The sequence below is a fragment of the Triticum dicoccoides genome, chromosome 6A (assembly GCF_002162155.2).
Source record: "Triticum dicoccoides isolate Atlit2015 ecotype Zavitan chromosome 6A, WEW_v2.0, whole genome shotgun sequence".
Classification (NCBI taxonomy): Eukaryota; Viridiplantae; Streptophyta; class Magnoliopsida; order Poales; family Poaceae; genus Triticum; species Triticum dicoccoides.
In genome coordinates this window covers 62,785,634-62,795,867 of record NC_041390.1, presented here as the reverse complement: position 1 = coordinate 62,795,867, position 10,234 = coordinate 62,785,634, and the positions used below count along the sequence as shown (strand labels likewise).

General features: G+C 44.2%; 1 long non-coding RNA gene across 2 annotated transcripts; it reads right to left on the bottom strand.

Annotated features, from left to right (window-relative positions):
• Positions 1-1,650: 1,650 nt before the first annotated feature.
• LOC119314915 lies at positions 1,651-3,559 on the bottom strand. Of its 2 annotated transcripts, XR_005152503.1 has the most exons (4): positions 3,213-3,559; positions 3,051-3,062; positions 2,683-2,784; positions 1,651-2,007 (listed from the first exon to the last, which is right to left on the bottom strand). It is a non-coding gene; the product is annotated as an uncharacterized LOC119314915 (long non-coding RNA). The 2 variants fall into 2 exon arrangements; XR_005152502.1 differs by having other exon boundaries at positions 3,051-3,556.
• Between the last annotated feature and the right edge of the window lie 6,675 nt (positions 3,560-10,234).

Below are 10,234 nucleotides of genomic sequence, written 5' to 3'. Positions count from 1 at the left end.
GACGGCTAGGGTTTCGGTCGGGTGGGGGGTTAACAGAGTGTGTGGGGGGGGAGTGGCTTTTATTTTTCTTTTGTTGTTGTTTTCTCATTTTCTTTCTGTTTTATTTTAGTTGCACTATATTTTTGGTTTAGTAAAATATGAAAATAGCTCCAAAAATAGTGTCTCAAATTAATCCACTGTTCTAAGAAGTTTTTACCTCAGAATAAAAATAGTTTAGAATTTGGTAAAATATATTAGGAGTATAACTAATTGTTTTGATGTTGTTTTAATCACTTTAGGGTATTTAAATATTTTATAAAGATGTTGTTACTCCACCAATAATATCCATGATTTATTTTTCACATTAAGAACATTTTAGATTTGACTTTTGAAAACTTTAATTGTTTGACTTGATTTTAAATTTGAATTCGAAACGTTTTTGAACCATCGCGAGATTAGTAACAGTAACCGAGGTGATGTGGCATCATTAGCGTGGAATTACTGTAGCCTAATTATCCGGGCATCACAGTCTGGACGGCAGTTTCAGCAAGGCTTATTCCGAATCGAATTGAGAACCTACAGAGAAGAACAATGAGCCAGCTTCTTTCCGGACAGAATGAGCTTTGCGAGTCTCGGCACTTTGCTAAATGTATAGGAAGTTATTTTATTGCATATCGCTCGGTAGAGTTAGATTGGTTGGTTTGCTAGGTGCTTCATTTGAATGTCACCGCACGTACTGTGCTATAGACTTAATGCAAATGTCACAAAAAAGGAAGATTTAACACCTCCATACCAAAAACGCATGTGCAATGCTTTGCCAAGGAGCTAGCTTGTACAGGTAAGACTTGGTGATGCCTTTCAAAAACCTCAGGCACATACGACCAAAAAAGTTCACATGGGCCACCTGGGGTAATTGTTTTGAACTTTATGGAGATGTATCAAAATGGCAAAGTCAGAAGCTGCCACACACCCTGCCGCGATGCAGTTTTTGCATGCAAAGTTTCACCAATATAGCAACGCATGGTCCTGGCAAAGTGTGAAAGCTAGCAAAGTGGAGACGGTTGCACCAGCGAGGAGGAAGGTGAGGTTGGCTGGCCGGGAAGGGGAGCTTTGGCCGGCTGGGATTGCTAGATTTGAGAGGTCGAGGAAGAGAAGCCGGAAAGCTCCATTGGCGGTGAAGGAGAGAAGGGGACGGTGCTCTCCCTTGAGATATCTGGTGGTTCGCATGGCAGATAATGGGATGGGAGAGAAAAGTGATGGCTGCTCACCAGGTCAAAACTGTATGTAGTACTAAAATACAGGATGCAGCCGCTGTATTTGCCCTATTTGTGAGTAGTAGAAATCCTACAACCATGTCCCTCGTCGGGAATTAAGCCCCCTCGTAGTAAAAATACAGGATGTATCGTTGCGGTGATACGTTGACGAGTGGTGTAAGGTGGAGAAAGGGTCCGCATGCACAAAAAGAAGGACCCCCCTCGTCGGGAATGAAAGGTTCTGACATTGTCATAGGAGTGTTTGTGTGCACTATGGGTCGATCGCTCTCTCCCTCTTTCACCTCAGCATCGGATATAATGCTAAAGAGATGAGTAGGAGGCACATGTATGGGTTGTTCTCACAATGCATAACCGAGGTTCCACATGACAAAATGGTGTCCCAAACCCAACGATCGTGTGCACTAGAAATACAGCCGACCATCAGTGTTTAGATTATTTGATCAAATGAGACAGAACAGACTGTTATACTTGACGTATCATAAAAGTTATTTGATCAAAGACATACAAGTTCTGAAGGAATAGTGTGCACAAAAAGCACCAGTCTGTTCTCCCTAGCCAAATTGGAGAATGGTATCAAAACACATTCAGTTAAACACTGCAGTTTGCTTGCATCGACCTTCTGATTCAAGGAAACAAGCATTGCACGGGTACACCTTGTAGTCGACGGCGATCCTGGGCTTGTCGGCGGGGCCAAGGATGACCTTGAATGGCCACGGCTTCATGTCTTGCCTAATTGAAAACTGGAATTCAGAGCCTAAAAACAATGGAAGCAAAGTAAAGTATACAGAAATTGTTAAACATGCAGATAGATTCAGTGATCTGTTCTATAATACGTATGGAAGATTACTGTCTGAAAATGCTAGAATAGTTTCTGCAATTCATATGGAAAATACAAATGGAAATTCAATGCATGGCTTAATTCTACAATATCCACTGTTGGCATGTTCCAATTCAGTCTATAATTTTGGGGAGCGCATGGCTTAATTCTATAATATAAAAAATGTGCAGATATATTAGTACACAGTAGTGTTGCCACTGTTGGTATTTATAAGAATAAATATAGATCTGGTGAAGGAATAAAAGGCAAACAGTAGGTACGTACTACTAGTAATCAACTAGACTGAATTGGAATGTCAGTACATATGACTATGACTGAATCTGAAACATGCTCAAACAGTAGGTATGTACTAATTAACTAGACTGAATTGGAATATCTGTACATATGACTATGACTGAATCTGAAACAGAAACATGCTCTCTGTTGAATCTCAAACTGCAGATGCTCTCTACTAATTTCACATATGGCACACTTGACAAAAAATTCAGCAAAAGCATGAGCTGCTGCACTTTGAGGCCTACTGCTACAAGCTAGTATTAATTTCTGAATTTGTACGACAACACAAGATGAGCATATAGGGAGAGGATGGACCTGAGCTGCTGCTAATGTGATGGAGCTCCTCCTCCTCCTCCTCCTAGGCGAGGAGGACGGCTGCAATTGCTCAGCTTGTTCCCTCCAAATCGCTTGTCACTACTAGACAGGAAGGATACACATACACGTTTTAGATCATTGTTTATCTCCACACGGCTCTACTTGAGTGAGAAACAATCTATATACTCTACTCAAATCCAATGAGTGTAAACGCTAGGGCAAAATTACTCTCTCCTAAATTAATCAGTACAAGAATAAGACAGTGTAAAGTTTCTGAGAAAAAGAATGCATTTATGAGAAACAAGACAGTGAACAAGAAAAGACACGGTCTGTAGATTCGAAGAAGTGACATGGGGATGAGGTGCTACCGGCTGCTGCTGCTGAACCAGGGGAGGGGAGGAAGCAGAATGGTGGCCACGAGAGTGGAAGAGTATACCACACGTAGACAAATCGAATAAAAAAGAACAAACAACATCAGCCTTACAAATCAAATCAAACCGAACAAACAGAGGCGAAGAGGGGGAAGAGACCACGTCGTGCATCTGATTGGTCTGCCGGCGCGTGCCTGCGGGAGCTGTGGCGGATCTGGACCTGCTTGAGATGGTGGGTAGGTCGGAGATCGGGGCGGGGAGACGGTGATGGTGAAGGAGAGGTCGCCGGCGGCTGTGCCTGGAAGGGGACGGCGCACCCAGATGGTGGGGGGCTCAGGATTACAGGGAGAGGGGAGCTGTCGCTGACGAGGGTGCGCTGCCTTGTGATCTTGCCGCGACCAGGATGTATCTGTTCCTCTCAGTGTCTCCTATTTTCGGCCTCTCTCCTTTGTGCGGATGAGTTTTACCAAAGGCTGCAAGCGACACCCCTGCTCGTTCTTCCACGCTGTTGGTCACGGGTTTGCTTTCCCACGTATTGGCCGGCGCAGTGCTGGTGCCTGCTCACGGGTACGCCCCTGTTCCCATGCCGTATCCATGACGATGAAAAACGTTTGCCTGAGCAGGGCTGGTACCGATGTCCATCCTGGAACCGTTCGGCCGGAAGGCGAGTGGTCCCTGCCTGCTGGACTGCGGCAGCCTAGTGCCTACGCGGTGCTGCTGTCTTGCAGGCAGCATGGTCCACCGTTTCCTATAAGAGGAAATAAGCATCAAATAACATAAAACATGAAAATGCAAAAGAGGTAAGGAGAGGGACCGGATCCCTACACGAATGAGCGCTTGTGATTGCATCCGCGCTAGTGAAACTTTATATCTTTGCTTTTATATATATATATATATAGTAGACTAAAAAAATAATGCAGATAAAATACTCAAAACGGGACGAAAGAAAGCGAAACCAAACTAAGAATATCTATTCCCTTTAATAGTAGGTATAGATATATAATATATATATGTTTTCATACTATATATATTTGATATTGTAGATATTAATTTATTTTTCTATATACACCGACAAACTAAAAGAAGTTTGTCCTTGCCTGGAACGGAAGAAGAGGCATTTCAATTCTCAGCATCATTAGTTGACACATCTTGGCTTAGAACTATGTTAGAGTTTTACGGTTCAAGTCTTCAGCTCACTTTTCTTTCAAAAGAGATATCTGTAACACATTTGATTCCCTGAGTTTCTGCTCAGGCCTGTCACTAAAAGAAAAAAGGAAGAAGCTTGCTTTAGGCCTAAATTTATAGGCTTCTGGACTTTAGAATGACCATGCCTCGTTTACATTTGAATGACTAAGGTATATGCATGCAACGTTAGTAGAGGTGGAGCACACTAGTAGCAGTGGCAGAGCTTGAAAGGAAAAGTTGGACGGGCCAAACTAAAGAAGAGCATATTTTTTTTCCAAATTCTGATTATCCAGTTAGCTAATACAGAAGTGTTGAGACATTAGACATGGGCGTACTCACATACGAGAAATCAACTCTCCGATCCTTCTTGTTTATAAAATCTGCAATGACATCTTCGTGGATGTAGGTCTCCTGAATTCTACCCTCTACATGAATTAATAAGTTATTAGCAAGATTGTCATCTTCTATCTTATTACGCAATCTTGTTTGATCTTCATACTAGAAAATGCATGTCAGGGGTGAGGCGGGAGGGAGCAGGGCAGGGGTGAGGCGGCGAGGGCAGGGGTGCTCCCGCGTACGTGGCTTGATTTGATTGGAACAAAATAACGTCCGACCCCACCTCCTTAAAATCAGGGGGGAGATGATTAGATTAAAAATGAAAAAGAAAAAAAGACAGCCATATGATGAATTGGGAGCACGGATGGGAGCATGAGAAGGGAACAGGCAAGTCGGATCCGTGCCTGACTACCTGCGCATGCGTGAGACAAGGAAAGGATAGGAATGATGTGCCTGCGCGTGGGCTGGGCTAAGGCAACATATATGTAATTTTTTTTGCCGAAATCTTGGGCGGGCCATGGCCCAGGTCGGCCCCAACAGAGCTCCGCCCCTGACTAGTAGTACACGATACTCCAAGGTATATGCATGCTACATTCATTCTATCGTGCAGCTCAATTGGTTCCCACTACTATATGATACTAGTCGCAGGCTTGTAATTTATTACATTAATGGTAATATCTCCATATATATATATATATATATATATATATATATATATATATATATATATATATATATATGGCTAGTTGGAGAGAGAGCTTGGAATACAAATCGGAAGCCATATATCATCGATGCCCCTCTACTAATTTCTTATAGCCATCAATCGGGTCAAGCAGTGTCACTGCCTACGACCACGCAGAGGTGGAGCACACTAGTACTACACGATACTCCAAGTATGAATGCCTGGTTCGTATACCTGTTCAATGTATGTATATGAACTCCTTCCATGTTCATGGATGCGGCTTGGGAGGCAGGGGGAATCTAGGATGCGCCAAAATCCAAGATCATGCTTGCAAATAGCAAAGATTGGGCGGCCGTAGAAAGCGAGCTCGCATACGCTCGATTTCCTTCGTGTTGCTTATCTTGATCTATCATGTTGATTGGTCCTTGAGGAATACGTGTACGACCACAAGAAAGCAGTGGCAGCCAATGTCCCGGCAGAGGAAGGCAGGGCGCTCGCAACACAACAGACGTCAACTGCCGGGCGTAGATCTGTCTACACTCCGAAGTCCGAACCCAAAACCTGGAACACCGTTCATTTAGCCGATTAATTTGTTGTTAGGATGAACTGGAAGGTTAACTGAACGTTTGGAAGGGCCGGTAATCCACGCGGTGAGCCGTATCATGTACTAATTGAGTCAGCAGATTATTATTTTTTCCGATGGAAAGAAAGCTTTGTAAAACTGAAACAGAATTCTCCAACAGAGAATGAATTCTATCGAAGTAGGCTCTCCTGACGTACTCTACTGAACTTTCCACTCAGCGAACAGCAGGAATAGCGAAGTAGGACTGCCTGCTATTTCCTGGCGGACAGATGCGGACGTTGATATGCACACTAGCCTTGCTCTGGCTGGTTGCACGCCTAGCTTTGCATACTGACTGGCTGCTGCTGCTGCTGCATATGTACATGAAGGCACAAGCTGAACATGTGCCTGAAACGTTGAACTTTCAGATATATCAACAACTCAAGTAGGCTACAGGCCCGAGCAGGATAGGCGGGCCAAGTCCGTTTCATTTTTGCGGCTCATCCGCAAGGCTGTTTGCGTTATTAGAGCGATGCGGATTGTCTAAAAAAAATTAGAGCGACGCGGGGCTAACGGGTCCGCAGGCGTCTGTGTCCGCCTGCATCCTGAAAGTAGACGAGCAAATTTCGTACTTCTTGATACTCAGCGCACCATCTTGATTCTTGAACGATTTTGAGTCGTCGTTTCTAAAACCTTCATCAGTTAGCGCTTTCTGTAAACTATCACCTTGAAGCACTAATTCATACTGTTATTGATTAATTTTGAGTCGTCGATTCTAAAACCTTTGTAAATTAGGGGCACTATGATTGAATATTAGCACTTTCCCAATTAATGCTAATCGAAAAGTGCTAATATTCAAGCATAGTGTCATGACAGTTTTGCTCAAACATACTCTACCGTTCACTCCCGTTTTACAGTTAAATAAGGCGCTATATGCCACTTAAGGACTGCCTAGGAGTCCATGATCCCCCTGAACCACGCATCCTTTGATGATCTCGATCTTCGGCAACTGTTCAGTCTTTTGTTTTTGTTAGCCTGGCTATTATCCAGTCTTGATTCTGGCTGGGTTGAACTTCTTTGATTTTAGCTTTCGTGACCTGCGTTTGTTTATTTCATAGTTTCGTACCTTCGGAGGTAACATAAAAGCTAGAGCAACCTTGGAAGGGGGATGTGCCTTTAGAGAGTTTTTGAGCTTGGTATTGAACTCCTCGAGACCTTGAATATCTACCATTATGATGATTGATGTGTACTTGCCATGATCACAAAACAGTGCCTCCTTATCTTGATCTCTTATTATGATGGTGGCCATAGCCTTAATAAGTTATGTCTGCATGCATCGATTGATGCAGAGGCCGGGGGTGATCCTCCTTTTCAAAAAAAAAAAATAGCCTTAATAAGTTGCTCCTGCAATGGCAGCACTATGATGGTGGCAGTTATCTTGATCTCTCATCATACCAAGTATGCTTGAATGCCTCAAAGACCATCTTCAGTTGCAGCTGCTTTGTAACACAACTCTCCATTTCATCACTCATTATGCCAAGTCTGTGCTTTCGCCAAAAAATCTCGTATAGAATACTGGTACCAGATGGATAACACTGATAGGAAGCAAGTAATCTGACAGCAAGTACTACTAATCTGAGAATACATCAAAGGATAGCAGATTTAGCTGTACAAATAGAACAAATAACTCTGTCCAGGCAGCAGCCGAAATCCCCTATTGCAGCTCCCGTGGACGTGCAAGGAAGTCCCATGACGACAACGGACAAGCTCGCTGGGGGGCAGTAGGCAGGGGATTCAGAGATAGCGACGAACTCATGCATGCGCGTCAGCGAGCAATGCAGCACAGCAGTTCCACTCAAGCAAAGTTTGAATACGAAGTTTCCAAACAGAACGGAAACTTAACAAAACAATGATAATTCGTTGAGCACATGGCTGACACGCATGTGCCCAACGCAACAAAATACAAACTCGTAGAGCAAAACGCATTTCCAGGCTTCACCTCCTGGCCGTCCCCAACTAGAACCTTGCCATCAGGTATCCTGCTCTCCTGTTTCCTATGCCTTGCAAAGCTTCTGTATCATATTGGCAGCTGCAGAGCACCTCGCCTCGAGTGGGGTCTCGCGAGGACCATCATAGATGGTCATCTTTGTGCGAATAGGCGAAAGCGTCTTACCCATCATGGGGGCGCTGTTGCGTGTTATAAAGGCCAGGGGCGCACCTCCCTGGATAGCGCATACAGCAGTTGAGATTACAAACTTGAGAAGAAAGAAAGAGGTAGAGATAAGGACTCTAGTTAAGATAAATGTCCTTCCTAACTACCTAACATATATGCACAAGTAATGCAATCCTGCCACGCTACAACACGTTATGTAATTGTGTTTAACACCCTCCCTTAATCACAACTTTATCAAGTTGAAATTATGTTTGAAATCTTCAAAGCTTCGTGTGGGAAGAGGCTTTGTGAATTCATCTGCTATCTGGTCCTTGGAATGCACAAAACGTATGTCAAGTTTCTTCTGAGCCACTCGTTCTCTGACAAAGTGAAAATCAATTTCAATGTGTTTAATCCTGGCATGAAAGACTGGATTGGCAGATAGGTATGTGGCACCTAGATTATCACACCATAAACATGGAGCTTGAGTACTTTTTACACCAAGTTCCTTCAGCAGTGATTGCACCCATATGATCTCAACTGTTGCATTTGCCAATGCTTTGTATTCTGCCTCTGTACTGGATCGAGAGACAGTTGCTTGTTTTCTTGCACTCCATGAAATTAAATTGGGACCAAAAAATACTGCAAAGCCACCAGTGGACCGTCTGTCATCCAGGCAGCCTGCCCAGTCAAAATATGAGAAAGCACTCAAAAGTGTAGATGATGACTTACTAAAATTCAGACCAATATTGAGAGTATTCTTGACATATCAAACTATACGCTTTGCAGCAGTCCAGTGAACTGTGGTGGGTGCATGAAGAAACCGACAGACCTTATTAACAGCAAAGGAGATATCAGGCCGTGTAAGTGTCAAATATTGAAGCGCACCTACCAGACTCCTGTATCTTGTGCTGTCATCTTGACCCAAAGGCTGCCCTTCTGTAAGAGAAAATTTTTCTGAACTTGATAGTGAAGTAGGTGAGGGTTTACACCCTTGCAAACCAGCCTTTTTTACCAGATCTATTGCATACTTTTCCTGAGAGAGGTGAAGACCATTATCATGTTTCTTCACTTCTATCCCTAGGAAATAATGCAAGTCTCCAAGGTCCTTGAGAGCAAATTCTGCACTTAGATCCTTCAATAAGCCTGTGATAGCCTCATTAGATGAACTTGTGACAATAATATCATCAACATATATGAGAACAAATATATGAGTGTTGCATTTGTTGTAAATGAACAAGGAGGTATCAGACTTTGAAGGGATGAAACCAAGTGCTTGCATTTTGTGACTCAACCATGAGTACCATGCCCGAGGAGCCTGCTTCAATCCATATAAGGCTTTGTCAAGTTTACATACATGAGAAGGTGCATTCTTGTTTTCAAACCCAGGAGGTTGTTTTATGTACACTTCCTCTTCCAGAACACCATGCAAAAACGCGTTCTGAACATCTAGCTGTCTAAGACTCCATCCCCCGGAAATAGCAATAGATAACACAAGACGAATAGTGGCAATTTTTACAACTGGACTAAAGGTATCCTCATAGTCTATGCCATACCGTTGTTTAAAACCTTTTGCTACAAGTCTTGCTTTGTAACGATCAATAGTGCCATCAGATTTTCTCTTAATCCTAAAACCCACTTGCAGTCAATAAGGTTTTTACCTTGGCGTGGAGGAACCAAGTGCCATGTGTTGTTCCTCTTTAAGGCCATGTACTCTTCTTTCATTGCTTGTTTCCAATTTTCATCACCAAGGGCTTCCTCAAGTGAGTACGGCTCGCCTGGTTCACCTGTAGAGCAGATCATGCCAAATTTTGTCATACGTTTGTAATTTACTGGTTGTATTACCCCCTGTTGGAGACGAGTACGTCGTGACGTGGTTGGCTCCGGCGTAGAAGATCCCATGGGAGCTGCAGCTGCTGATCCCGGGGTGGATTCGGTAGGATCCACAGCAACCGCACTAGAAACAGAGGCCGGATCCTCTATGCGCGGAGGCGAGGCAGCGACATGGGGCGGAGTCACACACGCCACAGAAGATCCCGCCGGACAGGGCTCGTCCCGCAGCAATGATGACGCTGGTCCCCCGCATGTGCCAGGTGTGGGGCCTGTTGGGCCCGGGCCAGTTGGCTGACGCAGATCCCGTCGCTTGTAGCAGACAGGCTGAGCCGAAAAGCGACCGCCCGTGGGCCCTGGCGAGTGCGGGCCGGCGCCTCCAACCGCTGGCTGCCGCGTGGTGCAGGCGGGGCCGCCTGTTGACGTGCGGTCGG